The following is a 25,062-nucleotide window of genomic DNA, read 5'->3' as shown; positions in this document are numbered from 1 at the left end:
GATATTTGTATACACATCAAGCTTTCTATTGAACAATATTTTACTCTCCTCCCCCACCAAAAAAAAAGTGATTTGAAGGAAGCCCTTCTATTTATTATCATTAGAAGTTTATTTGTAATTGGATCTAAGTGAGACAACCATGTTTTAAGAGGCTGAACTTCCCCTCATTCCAAATACAAAGACCACTAATTTACCACTGAGAGTTATTTGAATCATTCATTTCCTTCCAATTTTAATGGGAGAATCCTTAGACGCCTTCCAAATGTGATTGTCATTCATCTCTAGTTATGGCAAATGTTACAGCATGCTCAGTTTGGATGTAGATTAGAATATCTTTTAGAAAATTTCTTCCTTTCTTTTTTATATTTATTTTTTTGTGTGTGTGTGCCAGTCCTGGGACTTGAACTCAGGGCCTAGGCACTGTCCCTGACCCTTATTGTTCAAGGTTAGCACTTTACAACTTGAGCCACAGCTCCACTTCCAGCTTCTTAGTGGTTAATTAGAGATAAGAGTCATACTGATTTTTATTTTTATTTTTTTGCTTAGGTTGGCTTTGATCCCTAAACCTTACATTGAACCCTTCTGAGTCACTAGGATTTCAAGTGTGAGATACTGGTGCCTGGCATAATGTTTCTTTTTTAGAAAATATTTTAATTGACATTAAAATCACAAACAAGGAATAGTAGGTTAAGGCAGATAATAAATGATATAGAATAAAGGCAAAGCAAGGTCAAGATAATAGGATTTTTTTTCCCTGTTGTTTTCTTGTGCCAGTCTTGGAGCTTGAACTCCGGGCCTGGGTGCTGTCTCTGAGCTTTTTCTCAAGACTAGAGCTCTACCACTTGAACCATAAGTCCACTTTAAAGCTTTTTAGTGGTTCATTAGAGAAAAGAAACTCAGATTTTTCTGCCCCGGTTGGCTTTGAACCACAATCCTCAGATCTCAACCTCCTGAATAGCAAAGATTGTAGTGTGAGCCACCAAGCCCCAACAGTAATAGGTGTTTGATGTCTGTATTCATATTTCCTAACATTGTTTTAACTAGTCATACAAACTTGGTATCTTAAAATCATGCAAAAATAGCATCTTAATCAATATTGGGTTTCAGTGATTAACATAAATCCTTATTCAATACTAAGTTGATATTTTAGTTGAAAAAATGTAGTGAACAAATGAAAGGCAATCAATCGCTCAACATGATTCAAGCCAGTATTTCTAGAATGAATGATTGAACACATTTCTCCATCCATGAGCCAGAAGATCCAAGTGAGAGAAGTTTCAGGAACTAGATCTTTTCCTAATCATGTGATCTGAAAAACCCACCAGCTTTTTCTGCCAGACAAGTTCAATAACAGTGATAAAGTTGTAAATAGGTTGAAAAAGAAAGTTAGGTTAACATACTGCAATATTTACTTGAGAAGTGGTATGATTGTGAAACTTGTCTCCCATGTTGGGGTATTAGAAAGCATGTTGAATTTGACTTTAAATTTCCTAGCTTTTTTTCTGTAGATCCTATGTCAACTTTTATGTGGTTTAAAGTATTTTTCATGCTTAATTTGCTTCTTCTTTTGGATAATGCTAATGGACTATTATTGACTAGTGTCTCCAGTTCAGTTCATATACACTGGGCAGTATTTACAAAAACGTTCCTTCAATGCCAGATGAAATTGGTAGTGATTTCAAGGCAGAAAGCCAAATTCATCAAAAGGATAATGGCTAAATATATTTTGTTTTGTTTTCTGAATGTTAATGACTGAATGGAAGACTTATTCATTATTTATCTATTTCTGAATTTTATCAAATAGTTCTAGTGGTAATTACCCTATCCCTATATTTATAGAAAAGTGGCACATTATCAAGATAATAGCCTGATTCCATATTTATGAAGTATCTGTTAAAATTATAAATATAGATACACAGAGCTATATGATTAATGCCAGGGAAAGCCACTTATAGGTTAAAAACGAGGGGAAAAACTACAACTAGCTAGCACCTTCAGTGAAATTAGTATTCTGCATTTGAAGTCCCATTTGGGGGAAAGAAAAGCATTATTCTCCTTCAAAACATGTAATTAATTTTAAAGGGAAATGTGCACTTATTCTTTTATTAATCAGTAATTAAAGTGAAAGAATGCAATGACTATTGCATGATGCACCACATTGCAGATCAAATCCACTGTTATTTTATTTTTCTTTTGATATCAAAAGTTTAAACATGAGTATGATGTCAGCGATTTAATATGTCTATAGTTTCAGCTAGATTTCTGAAAAGTTTTACATTGAATATTTTTATCTTTAAGTAGTTGTACAAAGGAGCTACCATTCAACAAAGCAGTTGATGAATACAGCGCCTCTTGATCAGCATTCTCATTTGGAGAATAAACTGTTGCCCTAAAATATTCAAGTTGTGTTTCTTATGAATAAGGGTACACCATGACACAACCACCCAAATAAGAATTATAGTACTGCCATTTTATCCTTAGACCTCATTCAAATGTTTCCAGTTTGCTGAGCACCTCTGTGTGAGTCAAGCCTGTAATCGTAGCTACTCAGGAGGCTGAGATTTGTGTGTGTGTGTGTGTGTGTGTGTGTGTGTGTGTGTGTGTGTGTGTGTAAAGATTTCATTGCCAGAATGAATAGGCAGAAAATCACATTAAGAAGCATGAGCAGCTGGGTGCTGGTGGCTCACACCTCTCGTCCCAGCTACTCAGGAGGCTGAGATCTGAGGATCTTGGTTCAAAGCCAGCCCGGGCAGCAAAGCCCATGAGACTGTTATCCCCAATAAATTACTCAACAAAACAAAACAAAGCTTAGAGTGGCTCTGTGGTTAAAGGGGTAGAGCTCTAGCCTTGAGCAGAAGAAGTTAAGGGACAGCGCCCAGGCCCACAGTTCAAACCCTAGGACCAAAAAAAGAAAGAAAAAAGCCCTCATATATATAGGTTTTTATGTATATACACACGCATCTATCTACACACATCTATCTATATACATATACATATATAGTGTGTATCTATCTATCTATCTATCTATCTATCTATCTATCTATCTATCTATCTATCTATCTATCTATCTATCTACCTACCTACCTACCTACCTATCTATCCAACAGTGTTACTCCTCTTCCATCGTTTGAGGATTCCATCACAGCTTTAGGAGCCCCTCCTCCTCCCCCTCCCCCCACCTCTCCTCCACGTTGTGGCTCCATCTTTCCATCACTTCCGTCATCTTTGCCGTGATGGCTTTGTCTGGAGGCATTTTGCTTCCCCTAGGGTTAATGCAAAGCCCCTGAGCTTGGCTCTTCTCCCTCTGGCTTCTTAACTTTCTCTAAACTAAGCTTCAGATATTTGTTTTCATTCTTTTTCTTTCTCCCTGCCTCCATTTCCTCATTCCTTCTGTCTGGTGCAAGATGGCAGGATCAATGGACGGGGTCCAATCATCTGCGTCATCTCCGAGGACATTCAGTCCAGTGATGGGTGGGAATAACGTCTGCAACGAATGTGATCGATCCTGGTTAAACTGCTTGTGATTATCTTGGCTTCTCGCCATCAGATTTCCTCTGCCCTGCCAGACTCCTCTCCATCCTTTGCCTTCTCTTCTCTCCCCCCATGAGGCCGACACCATGGCAGGCATTTCTAGGCCCATCTGCCCCTCTACCTCTTGGCCACAATGCTTTGTGAGACCCTGCCTTGCTGCAGGAACCCTCCATGCTCTCTCCAAGCTTGCTGCCTTCCTTTGGGGACACCGGGTGACTGTGCCCCATTATCTCTGTTTTCTATTTCTGGGGTTCAGAAGGGACCCTTTCCCCTTGCCTTCCAGGACATCAGCAGGCTCCCTGTGGCATCTCCGGTGTCTGCTGGGTGTTTGCAACATCTGTTCCTCTCCACCAGCATCTTCCTGCCTCCCTGGCTCCGGTCCCCCTAGGAAACCACTGAGGCAAATGCTGGGTACCGAACCACCATCTCATGGCCTATAGGAGGGCTCTCATTCCAGGGTGCAGCCCCTCAGGCCTCATGAAAATCCTGTGTTTGCCTTTAAAATTCAGAAGAAAATATAAATAAGCTTTTACATTGAAAATGTTGCTTTACCACCGTGTAACCATCTGAGTCTCTGTCTCTGTCTCTCTGTCTCTCTCTCTGTGCATGCATAAACAATTACGAGTAGCTACAAGAGTCATAATGTGGTGTTGTTATTGTTTGTTTCTGCTTTGGGTTTTTTTTTGCTCTTTATTTCTTGATCTTTATAGGGAGGGAAAAGGGGTATATACAGACAGGGAGAATACATACCCTCATGGTATAATCAGTAGGAGTTATGGGGAAAATGAATTATGCAACTTATGGGCAGGGTCTGGAGGGGGCAAACTGGGGGTAACTGAAAGAAGAGGTGACCTCAACTGAAAAAAATAGAAAAGAAATTACTCATTACCTGACTTCTAAAATGTCTGTACAGCACTTGAACCATCACTAAAATATTATATTTTTAATAGTCATTTTGGGACATTGCTGTCTCTCAAACTTAGTGAGTGAAGACAGCAGAGAGCTGAAGCACATTCATTTAGGTATCTCCTAATGGATGCCTTGTATTCTAACAGCCCAGCATCCTTTTCATTTTTTTTAAATTTTTAAATCTATCATCAGAAAAATACCTCCTGCTCTCCTCCATAAGGAAGTCTTATAGGCCCAGTAGGGTTATTTCTGAACCCCAATTGCCTTTCTACCATCAGAATGACTTTGGGCTCCTGCTGAGACCTATTCTGCTAAATAGAACCTGGAATGTTACCCAAAAGGAACAAAAGGATAGCTGAATGTTGTGGTTTTGTGCAAGCAGATGGTTGAACCTGAAGCAGAAGAGATCAGATGTTTTTAGTTTATGTACTTATTTACTTACTTGTTTGTTTGTGGTTGGTCCAGGGGCTTGAACTCATGGCCCAGGTGCTGTTCCCAAGCATTTTTGCTCAAGGCTCTCAGATTCCTGAGTTGCTAAGTGGCATGTGCCACTGCTACTCTGCTAGATTTCTTATGACACAAAATGATTTGGCTATGACAAATTGTGCTGCGATGAACATTGTTGTGCTGGTGGCTTTAGTGTGTTCTTGTTTGTAGTCTTTTGGGTAGATGCCCAAAAGTGGGGCTGCTGGGTCATAGGGGAGCTCTATGTTTAGCCTTCTGAGGAATCTCCATACCGCTTTCCAGAGTGGCTGAACCTGGAACCAACCCAGATGCCCCTCAGTAGACAATGGATCAAGAAAATGTGGTACATATACACAATGGAATTTTATGCCTCTCTCAAAAAGAACGGCATTGCCCCATTCATAAGGAAATGGAAGAACTTGGAAAAAATTATGCTAAGTGAAATGAGCCAGACCCAAAGAAACATGGACTCTTTGGTTTCCCTCATAGGGAATAATTAGCACAGGTTTAGGTTAGTCGCAGCAGAGGATCACAAGCCTAATAGCTATGTCCTTATGAACACATAAGATGATGCTAAGTGAAATGAACTCCATGTTATGGAAATGACTGTTATATCCTGTTGTAATTACTTTCAACATGCCATGTGAAACCGTAGCTTCTATTGTTGATGATCCTCTGTATCCCCTTCCTGTGGTTGCACCCGCACTATCACTGTATCTCATCTGAGTACCCTGGATACTGTATATACTGGTATTAGAACTAGGGAAGTGAAAGGGAATACCAAAGTTAAGAGACAAAAGATAAAAAGATAAATGACTCCAAAAGCAATACTTGCAAAACCATTTGGTGTAAACCAACTGAACAACTCATGGGGGGAGAGTGAAAGGGGGAGGGGGGGCAATGAGGGAGGAGGTAACAAACAGTACAAGAAATATACCCAAGGCCTAACGTATGAAACTGTAACCTTTCTGTACATCACTCTGACAATAAATAAGAAAAAAAAAGAAGATGGAAAAAAAATGATTTGGCTCCTTAAATTTTCACCCCAATTCAAGTTCAAGTTCATGTTCAGGCCTCTTCCTCTGAGCCTCATCTATTCAGCTGCTTTCTCTCACCCCCCCACCCCCCATCAGTGTCACAAGCCTCCATTTCAAAGCCACCTCCTGCTGGGTACCAGTGACTCACACCTGTAAGCCCAGCTATTCAGAAAGCTGCGATCTGAGGATCCAGGTTCAAAGCCAGCCTGGGCAGGAAAGTCCATGAGACTCTTATCTCCAACAAACCACCAGGCAACTGGAAGTGGGGCTGTGGCTCCAAGTGGTAAAGTGTTAGCCTTGAGTATAAGAGCTCAGGGATAGCACCCAGGCCCTGAGTTCAAGCCCCAGAACACACACACACACACACACACACACACACACACACACACACACAGAGATAACTAGTAATTATTAAAGGAGAATGTCAGAGAATAATAGCTAATGGTTTAGAAGGACAATTTAGGGAAAGGGCAGTTTTTGTCCTTCCCAGAGTTACTACTGGTTAAAGAATGATGAAAAATACCTAATGGAGGGAGGAAGCAAGACACAATAACAACTTCAACCATGAGATAATGGCACAGGGGAAGCGATGTGGGGTCATCTGAGGACTCTTGGGAATAGATTCGTGATGAACTGGTCTTCAACCTGAGGGGAGAGAGACAGCATTAGAGCTGATGGCTAGGGCTAGAGGAATGCATGAAGTGCATTGTGATAAGGAATATTAGAAGAGGGACAGGTGGGGATGGATGCAGGAGACCAGGAAACTGAGAAGGAAGTTTAATTGTTGGCAGGTCAAGGTTGGGGTGACTTCTTGAACCCTAAGAGAAATGTTGAGTATAGTACTCATGACATCCTTGTTCTGTTGCATTTGTGAGCTGGTCCTTATTGCATCTGTCAGCCAGGTGCTGGTGGCTTCCACCAGCAATCCTAGGGACTTGGGAGGCTGAAAACCGAGGATCGTGGTTCAAAGCCAACTGGGGCAGGAAAGTCCATGAGAATCTTGTCTCCAATGAACCTCCAGAAAGCCGGAAGTGGAGCTGTGACTCAAAGTGGTAGAGCACTAGCTTTGAACCAAAAAAGCTCGGGGACAGAACTCTGGCCTTAAGTTCAAGTCTCACAATTCACACACACACACACACACACACACACACACACACACACACACACTTCTCAGAGATCTGAAGATCTGACTCCACAGTTTCCAGCTATTGGAAAGTGATCTTTCCTAACTTTTCAAAGACTTGAAACTTTAGTATTCTTGTTGATCAATGAAATCAGCTGGCCAAAGAGGTTTGCCAATAATTCTTTTCTCTGAGGAAGAGTAACAAACTCTTTCCTGCTCTGGGGCTTTCATGCTAGAATTAGCACAGTTCATCTCTCATCCGGAATCCCTGAGGAACAATGCCTTTTGTGACTGTAAAGAATGCGCCTTCTGTTTCTAGAACATACTTCCTCAACAGTATCAACCCATGGCTGCTGAATGAACTGAAACTATTGTTGCTGTCCCTCAGCTCTCCCCAGAATTGGCTCCCTAAACCCACTTCCTTTGAGTACCCCTCTTTTGTTCAAGTTCTCTCAAGGCCTTTCTTGCTTTGAGAATTGTTTTTCCACACAGATCTTTTCCCAGCAGGCCATTCTTCTGATCCCAACCCAAATCCTACCTTCTCATAAATGCCTGTCTCGTCAAAGTTCATTCTCCTAAATATTCCTCTCTCTTATGCCTTGTGCTTAGTTCTTTGGGTCCAGAGAGCACAGATGTTGGACAATCATGGTATAGTTATTTGTGAAAATACAATGAGTCATGTTGAGATTGGTTTAGGAAGGGGGAATGATGGAAAGAATTGGAGGGGTCTCACTAAACAGTGTTTTCTGCATATTTGGACCTGTCCAAATAAAACACCCATGTACAACTAAATGATACAGATACAACATGGGGAGCAAAAGGGAATGAAATCACCACCTTACATATATTTTTTTTAAAAAAACACCAGATTATTAGGACTTAGACTGTGTACTCTCTGCAGTGATCATTTCTAGACTAAGATTCTGTGACTCATACATTCAGTCTTAGCTGAGCCCCAGACTTGAGAAGAGAATCTACCCCTAAAATGTCTCTGTTATTGGGAAAATAAACTTAGATTAAGATTCGGATGTACTCAAAAGGAAAGGTATGACTCAGTGTGGAGTGTCGGCCGAGAGAGAAAGCCTGAGTTCAAGCCCCAGGACCAGCACAAAATTGAAAGGAAAAAGAATTACATTGGTGTTCGGTTACAGTATCCTAATGATCTAGCTACTAAATACTTGGCCTGAGTCAACAATGTTCCATTATCACATTGGGCAGTGAATGAGATATTTTTGCTATCCCTCTCTTTTGATTGGTATTACCACCTAGTTTTTGCAGTGTAAATTCACTGAAATTTAAGAGACATCAGTGGACAAAGTTTAGATGGAGTAGACTTCTAACTTATCAGAAGGCTAAAATGAAATCAAGGATCATGGAAGGGGCAGTTGTGAGAAATGCTTAAATTAACCAATGTTTCTTCCTTTTAATTTTTTAATATTTTTAATTTTAGTTTTTAAATCTTTTTTCTTTGTGACTGTGGAGTTTGAATTCAAGATCTGGGTTCTATCTCTAAGCTCTTTTGCTCAAGGCTAGTGCTCTACCACTTTGAGCCACAGCTCCACTTCTGGTTTTCTGGTGGTTTGTTGGAGATAAGTCTCATGGACTTTCTTGTCCCAGCTGGCTTTGAACCATGATCATCAGATCTCTGCCTCCTGAGTAGCTAGGATTACAGACATGAGACACCAGCTGCTGGCTTTAGGTTTTTTATTTGTGTGTGTGTGTGCGTGCGCGCGCACGCACAGTTGCATGCATGCACTAGTACTATGATTTGAACAGAGGGCCTAATATTCTTGCTTAACTTTGGCTGTTCAAGGCTGTGGCTTTACTGCTTAAACCACACCTCTACTTGTTCTCTTTCCTTTATAATATTTACTTATTTTCTCTTCAAATGGTTGTATGAGGGGGTTACAATTTAATGTGTCCATTTATGTGTCCAGTATAGCTTAATCCAAGTAATTTTCTTTTTTTTTAAAGTTTTTATTATCAAACTGAATTACAGAGAGGTTACAGTTTCATACATCAGGCATTGGATACATTTCTTGTACTGTTTGTTACCTCCTCCCTCTTTCCCCCCTCCCCCTCTTCCCCTTTCCCTTTCCCCCCCATGAGTTGTTCAGTTCACTTACACCAAACAGTTTTGCAAGTATTGCTTTTGTAGTTGTTTGTCTTTTTGTACCCTGTGTCTCTCGATTTTGGTATTCCCTTTCAATTTCCTAGTTCTAATACCAGGATACATGGTTTCCAATATACTCAGATAGGATACAGTGATAGTACAGGTACAACCACAGGAAGGGGATACAAGAGAATCATCAGTAATAGGAGCTACAGTTACACATGGCACGTTGAAAGCAGTTACAACTGTGACATACCATCCAAGTAATGTTCAATACCTATCATCTTCCATATTTCTATCTTCCCCATCCAATCAATCACATGAAACCTCCCACTTCCTTTTTCACATCAACCATGAATATAACTTTGCTTCATCCACTCTTCCCTTTTCCATTCATCTGTCCCCCCTCCCACTAGTGCCGCTACCATCTTTCAAATATTTGCGCTTCCTGACATTCATTTTTATTAAACTGTTCATTGTTTACAGAATTTGAATCATCCTTTTTCATTCTTGACTATGCCATTAAAAATGAGTTAACGGTTTTGTGTGTGTGTGTGTGTGTGTGTGTGTGTGTGTGTGTGTGTGTGTGTTGTTTGTTTTGTGCTAGCCCTGAAGCTTGAACTAAGGACCTGGATGCTGTTCTTAAACTTTTTTGTTCAAGGAACATGAGCTTAACCAACTTGTTGAGTTTTGTTTGTTTTTTAATTCAAAGCTTGGGCTCTGAGTTAAAAGGCTGGTGCTTTACCACTGCTTCCCTTCTGGCATTTTGATGATTAACTGTAGATAAGAGTCCCATGGACTTTCCTGCCTAAACTGGCTTCAAACTGTGATCCTCAGATCTCAGCCTCCTGAGTAGCTAGGATTACAGACATGAGCCACCAGTGCCTGGCTATTGCAACTAATTTTTAAAAGAAATAAATGCACATATATTCAAGAAGATTCTTTAAGTAAGTAGGTGTTTATGTATCAACATGAAATCCTTTCTTAATTGTCTTTAATGAGTATCATTAGGAGACTTCAAAGATGGCGGCCATTACTTATTTCTCTTGTAGGATGCTAAGTTCTTTCACTCAGCATCCCAAGAATAAACAGGCCAGGAATGCAATGAGCCAAATTCTAACTATTAAACTGCTTCTGAAATTTTTTTCCTTGTTCATGCCAATGTGGTATTTTTCTTTTTGCATCAAAAATTCATGGAAAAGAAAATATCTGCAAAGTCATAACAAGTAACTTGAAAAAGCTATGGGGAGGGGGAAGGGATTACTCACATGCTTTAAATAGTCATTCGTTGATTTATTTGACTCTCAAGAGAAAAAAAATAACATTTCCAAGAATAGTTCCTCTATTTCCACAGAAAGAAAGACATTATATACACTTGAAGTGTCCCAAGACCTTATCTCTACCCCTCCATGCAAACTTGCACTAAAAATAGTTTCCAAACTATTTACTTAAAGTTTGAAGCATCAGATTCTCCCTAAAAAACTCTCATTTCTCTGCTGTGATTTTTAACTAAAACAGACACAAAACAGCATGTCCATCAGTGTTACTGGGTGTCTGATCTCAAATTCACGGCCTCCTGAATAATGTTAACCTCTGCCATATGTCCAGTTTCTCTGGCTAATTAATTACTTGCCACCCATCCCTGATAATTTCCACAATTTGATTCTAATGCCAGATCTCCTGTGCTGAGTCATTTAGCATGTACATTCCAGTCTTCCTTATCTACAAAGTGAAGTTCATATTAAGTAATTATTTGCATAATATAACTTTACACTTTCGATTACTTCTCCAGGACCTATTGTGTGAAAGTTACCTAAAAACAAATGGATGTATGCAGGTGTGTGACAGCAGAAGGCTACAGATTATTTTATACTTTCCCCCCAACCCTCCTTCCAGAGCTTCAGTATAAATGGACAATGTATACATCAGTCACACACACTATTCAAGTGGATGCTGCAGTTTCCCCAAAGCTATTGCTGGCCACTGTTGACTCATATCTTGACTCCTAGGTACTCAGGGAGCTGAAATCTGAGGATCAGGGTTTGAAGCCAACCTGGGCAGAAAAGTCTATGAGACCCTTCTCCCCAGTGAACCAGCAAAAATCCAGAAGTGAGGGGTATGTGGCTCAAGTAGTAGAGAGCGTAAAAATCGACCAAGAGTGTGAGGCCTTGACTTCAAGCCCAGGTACTAGCACGAAAAGTACAAAGAAGAGGAGAAAAGGAAAAAAGAGAAGGAAAAAGAGAAGGAAGGGAAAGAGGAGGAGGTGGAACAGGAGGCCCCAAAGGAAACTTACTGGTAGATATATTTGTGTGGTCCCTTCTTCTTGAATCTGTGATTCATTATGATAAATATTATGTAGCAGAAGTGATACAGTCCTAGTTGCAGGCTTAAGCCTTAAGATATACTGAGAATCGCTTTGTGCCCCAGGAATCACTATGAAGGCTGGCTCTGCTTAAGGAGAGGCCATGTGGAGAGTAATAGAGCCTGTGACATCGAAAAGAAGTGCAACAGAATCATGTTCAATTCACAACATATCCCTGAAAACATGGAATATATGCATGTTGGTCCTCAGGTGTGGATTTGACAGAGACACGCCCCCCCCCTAATTTTTTAAGCTGTTAAATTCTGTGGTGATTTGTTACACAGCAATAGCTAATCAAAACAAGAGCAGAACCAAGAGTGGAATTCAGATCTTCTCAATTCCAGAGCATTTATCCACTTGACCATCCATCCATCCATCCATTCCTCTATCACTCTATCCATCCATCCATCCATCCATCTGCTGTTTACCCAGAGAACCATCCATCTACCAAAGAACTAGCTTGAAATTCTATATCACAGGCCAGTTTTACTTTAGTTTTCCTGGAGTATCATAAAGTACAGGACAGTTGGAGTGAAAAGGCCAAAGTTCTTCATTTCTTATCATCTTCATTTCAAGTCTATAACTCTCATAAAGTAGTTATTTGACTGTAGGGTGTCTACCACTTTTATTGAGTTTTAACCATTTGAGAAACATGATTGCTCAAGAAGAAAAAAAAAAGAAAAACAATCATCAGAACCTAGGAGAAAATAGTCACAATCTTCTCAAAATAAACACTCTTCAAGCAAGTGGAGTTTAGACAATGACAACTTTTCATTTTTCAAAGAAGCGCCATTTATCTTTGAGGTAGAGCATCTTTTTTTTTGCTTTTTCCCTTTTTGGTTTGAAATCTTGTATGGATACCACAATGTAGAACAGCAGGGGATCTTATTCAGTCTTCTATTAGAATTATATTTGTTTGGCTGTTGCTCAGAAGTCTGTCTCGGAGAATCTGACAGCCTACAAGGCTTGTGGCCATGGAAAATGTTTGTGATGTTATATAAATATGGTCTCTGGTCATGAGTTGCTATGTATTTTTTGGACATTGATGCTAAGAAAGAAATGACTAAAACAACTTTGTTTTTGGAAAAGAAGAACAACAACCAACAAGCAATAATAGCCAATAAGAACTAACAATATAGAATAAATATTGTCACAAGCCTTTGAACTAAAAAAGTTCATTTATGACCAAAGCTTTTTCTCCCTTAAATATCCATATTAACATTCATTTTTACAATATTAATGGTTTCTCTATTAGTAGACTGAGAGACAAGGGAGCAATGACTCTTGCACTCTATCTGTTATTCCATTAAGATGGCCAGCTTCTAGCTGTTAGAAGCTCTATAATGCACCATGTGTGAACCACAAGGTATATCTTCAGGAGCAATTCTCCTTACATGTTGTTTTTGGTACATGGACAGACAGAGTGAAAAAAAAGATACAATAACAAGATACAAGAGGGAACACTTAATTAAGAATCTAAAATAGTCATTTTCTTTGGACATGATGGGAGGTGAAGACGTGTTGGGGAAATAATGTGGGAAATGAAGGGTGACTGACTGTATATTTTTGTCCCCATCTTGTGACTGCTGCCTTTGATGAAACTTCAATGGGACTGACAACCTGGTATCAAGAGCCAGTTCTCTCTCCCAGCTTCCTCAAACACACTATTGTTTATTCAACTTCAGACCAGCCAGATGTATGTGCGTGGGCACAGAAATCACTGTAGGATGTTGTCTTAGCCATTACTACTGTAAACTCTTCTCCTGCCTCCCCTTGTGAATCAATCACTGGATGTGACAAAAATACCATCATCTCCTTCTGCCAAAACCCTGTGCCTAGCACTGCTTGGCTTCCCTGCCATCTTTCTCCCAAGGAAATCTAAGGTGGAATCCTCTCACAGAGTCTAGGATCCTGTTTGTCATGACACAAGCCAATGTTTTACTGAACAAAATTCTATAAAACAATGATCTCATACTTGAGAGGTAGAGACGGCAGGATTGCAATTCGAGACCAGCCCACAAGATCCAGTCTCAAACTGAAGGACTCCGAGTTCAAAACTCAGTGCCATAAAAAATTCCACATATAGATAAAGTTCATACATTTGAAACTGGATGACTTCTAGTTTATTGTTAATATCCCTTCTATTTGCTCGCATTATGCTGATAATCTCTCTCTCATAGGAAGAAAAGAACAGAGGTCAGCTATCTAGCACCGGGGGAATTTGACTTCATGCGAAGTTCATGTGACTTGGGACAGTACCATTTCATGCAGAAGACAAATGAAAGGATGATAGATATAGAAGATAAAAATGAAAAAAAAATGGATAGAGAATATCTGACCTTTGTATTTGATGCTGCAAGCTCTCGAAGAATTTGATTCTCATTCTAACTCCACCAGGTATGTATAGTAATAGTTCATCCATCCTAACTACAGGATGTTGCAATCTGCTCCAATCATCCCTCATTTACATATCAAAGGATGCTTACTCCTAAACGCTACCACCTTGCTATCAACTTCTACAGGACTTAATATGCACAATCATTGTCTTGATGTACTTCCCTCATGACTACAAGACTCTACAACGTTGGCTGCTGGTGGCTCATATAGGTAATCCTGGCTACTGAGAAGGCTGAGATTTGAGGATTGTGGTTTGAAGCGAGCCCAGGTAGGAAAGACCATGAAACTCTTATCTCCAATTAACTGGCCAAAAATATCTGGAAGCGGAGTGGTTGGTGGCTTAAGTGGGAGAGTGCCAGTTTTAAGTAAAAAAGCTAAGTAAGAATGCAAGGTTGCAAGTTCAGGGCCAAGTAGTGGCACAGAAATTAATGCAAGGAAGAAAAGGACGAGAAGGAGGAAAGGGAAGAAAAAAGAAAGAGACAGTAAGGAAAGAAAGAGGGTAAGAAGGAAGGAAGGAGAGAGACAGTTGGTTAGTGACAGACTCCATGGCTTTGGCACTCCTGTCTACTATGGAAGTTGATCTGGGTACAGAATTGGCTATTTTGGCAACATTTGCTTGCTGGGTTGTTAATCTCTTTGGGCAAGATGCCCTGTTGTATTTCTCTCCGTGCTTGTAGCTTTCTTTACACTGGAAATTGAAGGGACAGAAATAGGAAAGATTTACTGAGTTTCAGACTAAGCAAAACAAATCATTTTCTGTTTTTAACATAGCACCTCTGACTAATTTTTGCAATAATTTAACCTGGTAATTTTGCCTGAAAAAAAGGAAGCAATAGTAACTTCTTGCTTGAATTAACATCTCATTCTGTACTTCGTGGATGCAAACAAACATAAATCAAGAAGGGGTCAAAATGTAGATCTACAAAAACAAGAAAATTGGAGGAAGAGAAAGAAAAAAAAGCCTTTCAATATTCCATCATTTTTCTTCATTTTATATTAACATGGATAATCTTAAGATTTGCTAACCTTTTAATTAAAAAAAATTAACTTTTTTTTAAAGGAACTGATTCCTGCTTTTAGACAAGGCTTAGTTTTTGTGTCTAAGAATGACATGAACTTATAATAAAAATTTAAAGCTGAAGGGTTATTAAATCAGTATAGGTGTATCACCTTCCTGTGGTTGTACCTACACTATCTCTGTAATCTTATCTGAGTATATCAGAAACCATGTATCCTGGTATTAGAACTAGGAAATTGAAAGGGAATACCAAAATCGAGAGACACAGGGTAAAAAAAGACAAACAACTACAAAAGCAACACTTGCAAAACTGTTTGGTGTAAGTGAACTGAACACCTCATGGGGGGAAAGGGAAAGGGGGAGGAGGGAGGGGGGAATGAGGGATGAGGTAACAAACAGTACAAGAAATGTATCCAATGCCTAACGTATGAAACTGTAACCTCTCTGTACATCAGTTTGATAATAAAAATTAAAAAAAAAACAAATCAGTATAGGCATTTTATATTATACATGCATATGTATATATAATATATATTACATATAATATATATTATATATAATATATGTTTTATGTTATATTATATATATTCTGATATCTAGTGTCCTTAAAACAAAATATAATAATTGGTTACTGGACAGAAAATACAGGAATTGGTTAAGCATGTTATATTGCAAGTATATTTTTAAGTAGAAAGTCCATTATTCCAGAGAACTGATTGATAGTCCACAGACTATGAATAAATAATCAAACTTTTCTTCACTCAGACACAGTGCTGATTGAATTTATTTATTCCTTAGAAGTTAGAAACGGCATGTGATGTGCTTTAACCAATGAAGTCTAAGCACACACACACACACACACACACACACACACACACACACACCCTAAGAAACAAAAAACACAAACAGAAACTAAAAACTTTACAAATATTTATCATTATGGTATCAGGTGGAATTATCAGCCAATCCACTTTCCTTCTGCAGCAAGCATGAAAACACAGAACTGGAGTTTCCATAAGCCAGGGTCCTTGGGACCTATCATAAATAACCACCATGTTGCTTTGTGGTTGTTAGTGCAACATCACCTAACCCATGTTAACAAATGCAGTATGTTAATGACGAGAAAGCAAAGACTGAGAGACATGCAGTGATTCTTTCAAATGGCCACCGCTTGCAAACCAAGTTAGCATTCTGGTTCTTCTGTCCTGGAATCTGTAATTTTGAGTTGCATAGCCTCCCAGAACCTCAAAATTAAACACCAGACTTAGTGTGTAAGTATCATATATGTCCATGTACCAAATGATTGGCCCTTCCAATGGACTCGAAAAATTAAAGTCTATATAGTTGGGCTGGTTGTTAAAACAAGCAAAATTCAGTCTGCTAATGCACAGGAGAGGTAAAGTGGCAATGTTGCAACTTTTTAATATCTGAGATGGTGTTTTTTCATTCCCACAATGCAGGTAGTTGATTTTTGCATATGTACTCCTCCTAAATACTTATTATGAGAGATGGCCAAGGGAAAGAGCCTAGACAACAGTTGCTAGAACATTCTGTGACTAGTGGAGACACGTGACAAAATTGTAAGGAGCTTAGAAAATTCACTTGCCATTTACATTAATACCCACTGACTTGCGTTCAAGTGACAATGTTATCCGCACATGGGATTTTAGCTTAAATACATTTTGTGCAAGATTTCACAACTTGGCAGCTGAATTTCTTCTTTCTTACTAAAGATGTTATTTTTTTATGAATTTAATACCTTGGCCACTTTCATATCACACAAATCTCACACACAGTTTTCACTTTGTGTTTGCTCTTACGGGTGATATTTTAATACCTCTTGTTTAACTAATTTTTCATGTCATTTACTCTTTGTTTTCTTGGCAGCCTGTCTCCTTTTTCTTTCAAGTTTTAACGATTGCCAACTACTTTATTTCCTTACCTGATGCGTTTGCTCATTTCCTCTAAAACTAATCTTTCAGGATTTATGGAATAGGGGAAGATTTCTTATTCAAAATAATCTGAGTAGCAATAGTGTTCAAAATTCACAGGAAACAAGGAATTCTTCCTGTTATCCATTATCCTGGTAAGGAAGGTGTTCAAAACACACTGAAATCTTCAATTCCTTAGATTACCCACCAACTAAGTAGGGATAATCTCTATGTTCCTCATCCCTAAGATTGACTAATTTAGAATGAGGGTGTTGAAAGCAATTATGCCACAACCTGGAGAATCATTGCACATGTTCAGAATATACCTGGAGTTATTCAAGAAACTCACCATTTGATTTCATAAAGGACTCATCAAACTCACACCCTTTTAGACCTAATGGCTGAGAAAAGATATGTAACTATTAAAAAAATGAAAACCACAACAAAAAAGAAAAGCAAGTTGTCCCTCAATGGAAGAATGGATTCAGAAAATGTAGTATGTATACCCAATGGAATTTTACTCATCCATTAGAAAGATGTTGTATCACTTGTAAAGAAATGGAAAGACGTGGCGGCGGGGGAGGGGGGGTGGGCGTTGTGGGTGTGGAATTATATTCAATGAAGTCTGGCCCAGAGAGACAAGGGCTGCATGGTTTCTCTAATTTGTGGTAGTTAGAATTAGCTTATAAAATTATAAATAAATACATTGGGTGGTATGAAAGTGTATACAAATATATTAACTGAAATAATGGTAGCTTCAGGGCTAAACTCAAATAAAGTCATTCCTTACAAATGCAAAATCAAAGTTGAACAGAATAAAACACCAGGAAATGGGTCCTAAGGGCAAAAGAATGAAGAGGAGACGATGAGGAAAATATGTCCAAGAATTTATTGTATACCCTACAAAACTAGGAAGAGTGAAAGAAAGGGTGAAGAGGGAAGGGATGGATGAGAATGTTGAAAGGGGAGACACAGACCAAGATGGGTTGTATTCATAAACTGCTTGGTCAGATGGTGACTACTTTGTACAACTACTTAAAGATAACTATCAAAAAAATACTTGGTGAATATGTCACAGGAAACACAGTAAATTAAGTCACAATTCCCAGGAATTGTACAAAAATAGTCATTTGGAATGGGCTGAGAATATTAAATTTACAGGACTAATGGATATAGCTTTTCATGTTTCCTGTCATTACAGATTCTGAGTCCCATGACTTGTGTCTAGGAGTGAAGAAAACTGGACATTAATGGCCTACACTGATTCAGTTAAAACTGTACAGATGATGTTATGAATGCCTGTCTCACTTTTTGTTTTCCTTTTGCCAGTCCTGGGGCTTGAACCCAGGGCCTAGGCACTGTCCCTGAGCTTTTTTGCTCAAAGCTAGGGTTCCATCATTTGAACCACAGCTCTTTTTTCAGGTTTTTTTTCTTTCTGGTTCCCTGGAGAAGAAGAGTCTCACTTCTTGCCTGAGCTGGCTTCAAACTGTGATCCTCAGATCTCAGCCTCCTGAATCACTAGGATGACAGGCAAGAAGCACCAGCAGCTAGAATGCTGGGTTGTGCTTTGCAACTCACACCGAACCTGGCAATCTGCTGAGGAGACTTCTGAATTTAACAGCCTTTCTAAAAACTAAGCCCCCACCATCCAAGATCCTGCAGAATTACCACAGAGAAAAAAAAAATTAATTATATCTAGTTAATAGAATGTCAGTGTTAATAACTGACTCCTGCTGGGTTCTGTTCTTTCACAAAAGGAAGGAAGCCATTCATTCTGACTATAATGTGTCCTCGGTGTGGTATTCATGAAACGCAGGTGAAAGTTTCAGGAAAAGCATTTGACCTTGGAACAACAATGGAACAACTTGTGAGCTGGTTCTCCCGCGTTTATTTTATTCCCAAGCTGCGAATAAAGATGATTGAAACAATAGAATCAAACTATGTTTAATGAAAGAAATGCTACATTGACTATAAAAGGAATAACAGATCTGTTGTTTGAAAGTTCTGTCCCCCTTACTTTCTCCACACCATATGATGTGTGTGTGTGTGTGTGTGTGTGTGTGTGTGTGTGTGTGTGTGTGCGCATGCACGCAGGTACTGGACTTGAGCTCAGCGCCTGGGCACTGTCCCTGAGCTTTTTCTCTACCACTTGAGCCACACCTCTACTTTGGGCTTTTTGCTGATTAATTAGAGATCAGAATCTCCAAGATGTTCCTATCCTGGCTGGCTTTGAACTTTGATCTTCAGATCTCAGCCTCTGGAGTAGTGAGAATTACAGATGTGAGCCACTGGTTCCCACCATTCCATGTGAATTTTGAGCATGTTAAGTTCCAGGAAAAACAAAATAAGCACTGTTTATCACACTAATAATTACACAAAATAAAGAGCCTCATTATGGCATTTTCATTAACTTTTTTCTGCTTTGAAATCTATCAGTGAGAAAATGGCAAAGGAACCAAGCGCTGGTGGCTCACCCCTGTAGGCCCGGCTACTGAGAAGGCTAAGATCTGAGGATCCTGGTTCGAAGTCAGCCTGGAAAGGAAAGCCATGAGACTCTTATCTCCCATGAACCAGCAAAAATCTGGAAGTGGAGCTAAGGCTCAAGCGATAGAGCATCAGTCTTGAGTGAATACAGCCAAGCAAGAGCACGCCTCTGAGTTCAGACCTCCCAGTGTGACACAAAATAAGTTTAAAAAAGAAGACAGGAGTGGGAGGGGATTGGAGGAAGAATAAATTAATCATTGAACCACGACTTTCTTTAATGATCATCTACTAAATCTAGGTAAGCCAGGCCAAGATAAATACCTTCATTTGCCTTAAAATTAGCCTTGCTACTCACCCAGTAGAATGTTCCAGAACTCTTGAACTAAAAGAAGTGATTGATTTGCAGGCATATGAATGTGAAAGCTTTGATTGAAACTGTTCACAACCTATTTGAATTCCTCTTTCTTCTTCCTCATAACAGTAAAAAAATAAAATAATAAAAAATTGAAAAATAAGCACTTAGACAACCTGGCCAAATATTTAGATAAAGAATGAGTTTGTATCCAGCAATAGCTTCAGCGTGTTTGAGTTATTCTACGCACAGTTTAACTAGTTAAACTGTCAGCCTGGGATTTTGTATATATTCCTCATTAGCTTACCTCGAAGACTCTAGGGTAGGTACATCAGCACTTTAAAATTTTTTGTATTTTTCCATGGTTTATAGGCCCCATAAAATGCCTTGAGAACTTTACGAGGGATGTTACATTAATATGTGTTATTATAAATATGATTTAAATATCTAAAGCATTACGGAGTGATTACTGTTCAATAAGGCACTGTGAAGAAAGGTTGAGCTCCGTGCTGCGCTTGACTTTCTACAGTGTTGTATAATGAATTGTTCAATATAGTTTGCATGATATTTGTCTCCGTTACTTCCTGAGCTCAGGGGAACCTGATGTGCCGTGTTTTAACAAAGCAATCATAAATTTAGAACAATAAACCACCCTGGAGATTCTTTTTTTTTTTTTTCAAACCTAGTATGTGGTTAGCGAATGATATATCTGGGGAGACTTGATTTAATGCCGCCAAGGACTGTTTCTGACAATGCTCAACATTGTTCTAAACTGCTGCTAAATCAATTAGTGCATTTGAAAATCCAAATATTGCCTCAGCCTCACTCTCAGCCCAGCCCAAGGATGCTGGCTGGTTATTTGGGAGAGAGAGATAGAGAGAAAGAGAGAGAGAGAGAGTCAGATAGTTACAGCAGAGATATGCTTAAATTCCCTGGAAAATATCCCCAATGATCTTGCCTGAAAGGAAAGTTCTGGCCCCTTGTTGAAATCATCAAGATTGATGCAGAGTCTCCAAAATTCATCACCATTTTTCCTGAATTATCCATTCTGTAGTCAAGAAGAGTAGGTCAAGAAAAATAGTAACTTACTGTTCTTTGACTAAGATCATGAAATTAAGTACCAAATCCAAATACGTATGAGACAAGGACAATTTTTGCTTTATTTTATATACATACATATAGACAGGCAGACAGATGTTAATAGATACATGTACATATATATGTGTATACACACATGTGTATTTGTGTGTAAATATTTTTGTGTGCATGTAGATATATGTATGAACACTCACATGTGTGCATACATAAAATATACACACCTGTAGGTGCATATATAGACATATGCATGTGCACAAACCCATGTATATACACGTGTACATATATACATGTGTATATATACACGTGTACATATATACATATATACGTATGTGGGTATGTTTATGTGTGTATATCTGCATATATACAGGTATGTATAGACACATATACATTTACATATGCATATGATGTGTGTTATAACCACAAAGCAGAGGAACTTACAACCCTTAGAGATTTTATCTGATTTTACATGTTGTAAAAGAGAAACAAAAACTTGAAAAAAAACAAACAAAGTCATAGCACGTACAATGTCTTCCATCAAGGCAGGGAAATTCAGTCACTTTTCTAAACCCGTAGAATGGAATGGAATGATTGACATTGCAACTGTGGTGCCAGGAGGACCAAGATGTCGCCCATAATTGGTGGCATCTCCTCCTTTGCTCTTATTCTTTCTCATTAGCTCCTTAACGACAGTCCTTAGATCTTTGCTTGTCTTTGTGTCTTTTGATCTGGTGCCATGATCTCTGGCTGGCTCAGTATCTCCCAGACCGAGCTGGTTCCTGTCGCCTGCAGGGGTAAATGATAGATTAGACAGAAGTGGGGTGGGGGTGGGGCCTCCTGCCAGATTCCTTCACCCCATTTCCTCTTTCCTTTTGGGCCAAGTTCTCTCCATTGCTTTCACCTCACTAATAGATTGGAATAAGAGATGAAGCAAATTGAAAGAAAGCATTTCTCAATTCAACTTGGAGACTGTTACTCCTAAAATAATGCATATATATATATATATATATACATATATATATATATATGTATATATTAGCCTGGCTTACAAAAATATCAGTAAGCATTCTGGATAAACACAATCACTATTTTACAAAGCTGAAAGCTATCTTACCCTGGCTAAACAAAACAGAAAGTCCTATTTTTTTAATATCTATACTTTCCTTCAAAGATGCATGGTATATGATTTTTCGGGAAAACAGGTCTAGAAGAATATATTTGAAATCAACTTTCTACCATACTAGTTTTTATGTGTAACAAGATACCAAAGAACAGTTGCTTTTTTTTTCCTTCCCTGCCTGCAAGAATTGAATATGTATTTAAATAGTCTGATTCATAATTTAGCGCTAGGTTCCAGCTTTTTTTTTTATAACCCACAAATGCCACCTGTAATGCGATCATTTCACTCCTGTTCTAATGTCATGGCTAGACAAAGTGAGACACAATTAACTAACTTCTAAATTTCTCTCCCCTTATGCTTCATCCCATCTCTACTTTGGGATAGTAATTACACTGTGACTGAAAATAGTTATGTATAATCTTTCTAGAATGCTTTTCTCGCTCATGTGTATTTGATAGTTCCTCCCTATAATGATAATGATGGGGTCCAGGATATGATAAACACCCCCCCACACACACGCACACACATACACACACAGTGGCCTGGCACTGGCAAAACAAGAAACAAAAGACCAATCTTACTGTACCTATTCTTCTCTAGTGAAGCAGCCCATCCAACCCAGGAAACCCTCTCTATCCATTTTCAGCCTTTTCTCTCTAATGAATATGATGAGACACTGATTGAAGGGGTGTCTCTTTTACGCAGAGGTGGGCAATTGTCTTATCAATAACACAGAACATCGAGAAGAATCTCAACCAACAGGGATTACTCCTTCTCTCCCCCCCGACCCCACTTCAATACTATCAGTTAAAACTCTCTGTCCCAGCTTTTAATCAAACCCAACATGAAAATACATTATTTCAGCTGGGCACCTGTGGCTCACTCATGTAATCCCAGCTACTCAAGAGGCTGAGACCTGAGGATTGCAGATTGAAGCCAGCCTGGGCAGGAAAGTCTGTAAGACTCTTATCTCCAATGAACCACCAGAAATCCAGTGGTAGAACACTAGCCTTGAGCAAAAGAGCTCAGGGACAGCACCCAGGCCCTGAGTTTGAGGCCCATAACTAACCCTCCCCTCAAATTAAATGAAATTGAAAAACATATACATAATATATATATATATATATATATTTTAATTAAATTGAAACACACACACACACACACTAGTTCTTCTGGTTTATTTTTTGGAGGTGAGGGTAAATTTCTTCATTTTTTATGGCTCTCATACTACATCAAAGTTATAGTAAATAAGTTAGCATGTTTCTCTGGTGTGGATCTGTCTTTTTCTGATAGAGTCTTCAATCCTAAATTTAACAATGGGAGAAAAAATATTTTTTCCTCTTTTGCCCTTCTGGGGTATTTGGCAAGATAGGTATTATTCTTATTTTTGGTAAGGCTGTGTACAGCCACAAAGAAGAAAGGATCCTAAAGAATTGGGGAGAGCCAAAATTAGGCAATTTAAATATTTTAATAACTTTGGTAGTATTTGGGTTGGAGAAGAGTCTTACACTGAAACTTAAGAGACTGTTACTTTGGCATCCCTTATGGATTATCTAGAAGTTCCTTCTCACACATTTTTCCTTTTGTCCTCTGAGCTATCAATAAAACTTTATTACACATCAGTGCTTGTCTCACGGGCAGCTAGCTGTGTTTAGATTTATAGCCTGCATATGAGAACTAATTCTGATCACAAAGGAAGGATGGATAATTCTAAATTCCCAAGTTATCCTTCATAGAGACCAAGTTAAAAAAAACTCATTCCTTTCAGCCAAATCTTTCGGCGATCTGAAAATACCTAACAGCAGGTGTCAACAGTTAGAAATGAGGCTTCATTGATTATTAGGAAAGCCATTTCTTGTTGGAAACAGGAACTCCCAAGGAATCAGAGGGGAAAATCACCCAACAGGGCTGTTTCCTGTCATTTCCGGCCTGCAGTGATCTTATCCAAGTGTGTGTTTCCCTCCAATTTTCTCCTTTCACCTCATTCATAGGCTTCTTTGTTCTCTGGTCTCTGCACAGTTTCAGGCCATCAGAGGTGGAGGCTGGTGGCCCCCACACTTTGTCATTGGCATCTCCACTGCTAAAGCTTTCAGCTACCATAGCACCGTCCCTTTCTTTGCCATAGATTGAAAAGAACCAAGTTGCTGAACTGAAATCCGCTTCATTGGTGCTATTCTCCAGAGGCCTCCTCAAGACAACAAAGGAGAAGAAAAGTAAATACAAGATAGAGAATGTGTATTTTCATGGAAGGAATAACCTCAGCTTTTCATGTGTGTGGTTAACACAGACAATGGACAGTTAGATTTTTAGGTACTCCAGCTTTTGTCCCTGCGGGCTTCTGTTGAGCAAGGCGCTGAGCTTAGTCATTAATACTGCAGGTAGATAGATGATAGATGCGTAGATAGATAGGTAAGGACAGATATAAATGGATAGATGATAGATGGATTGATGGATGGATAGAGAAAGAGATAGATAGATAGATAGATAGATATGAATAGGTAGATAGATAACAGATGATAAGTAGATATATACATAAATAAACGTTAGATGATAAATGGATGACAGATGATGGAGAGATGGACAGAGGAATGATAGATGGCAGAGAGATGGCAGATACATAAGGAGATGGTAATGATAGAGACATAGATAATTAATAGATTGGTAGGTAGATAATATACATGGATTAATGATATATGATAGATAGATGATAAATGATATATACAGATGGACAGAAAGATACATGATAGAAGATAGCCAGGCAGGAATGTAGGTGTACACTGTTAGATAGATTATAGACAGATAGGTGATAGGTAGATGGATAAATGGATGACAGATGATGAAGAGATAGAGAGATGCTAGATGATTGATTAGATAAATAGATGGTAGATAGATACATAGTTACATAAATAAATGATATGATAGAGAGATGGATAATGGGTAGATAATATACATAGATAAATAATAGGTTAGATGAGAGATGGACTAATAGATGATTAAGATAACATATAGGTAAGTAAATAGATATATACATACATAGATGGTAGATTGAGAGATGATAGATATATAGGTACAGAGATAGATATATACATAGATAGATGGTAGGTGATAGAAATATAGATAGATGA

Source organism: Perognathus longimembris, chromosome 27 (assembly GCF_023159225.1).
Source record: "Perognathus longimembris pacificus isolate PPM17 chromosome 27, ASM2315922v1, whole genome shotgun sequence".
In the NCBI taxonomy this organism is placed as follows: Eukaryota; Metazoa; Chordata; class Mammalia; order Rodentia; family Heteromyidae; genus Perognathus; species Perognathus longimembris.
Note: the sequence above shows the minus strand (reverse complement) of the source record.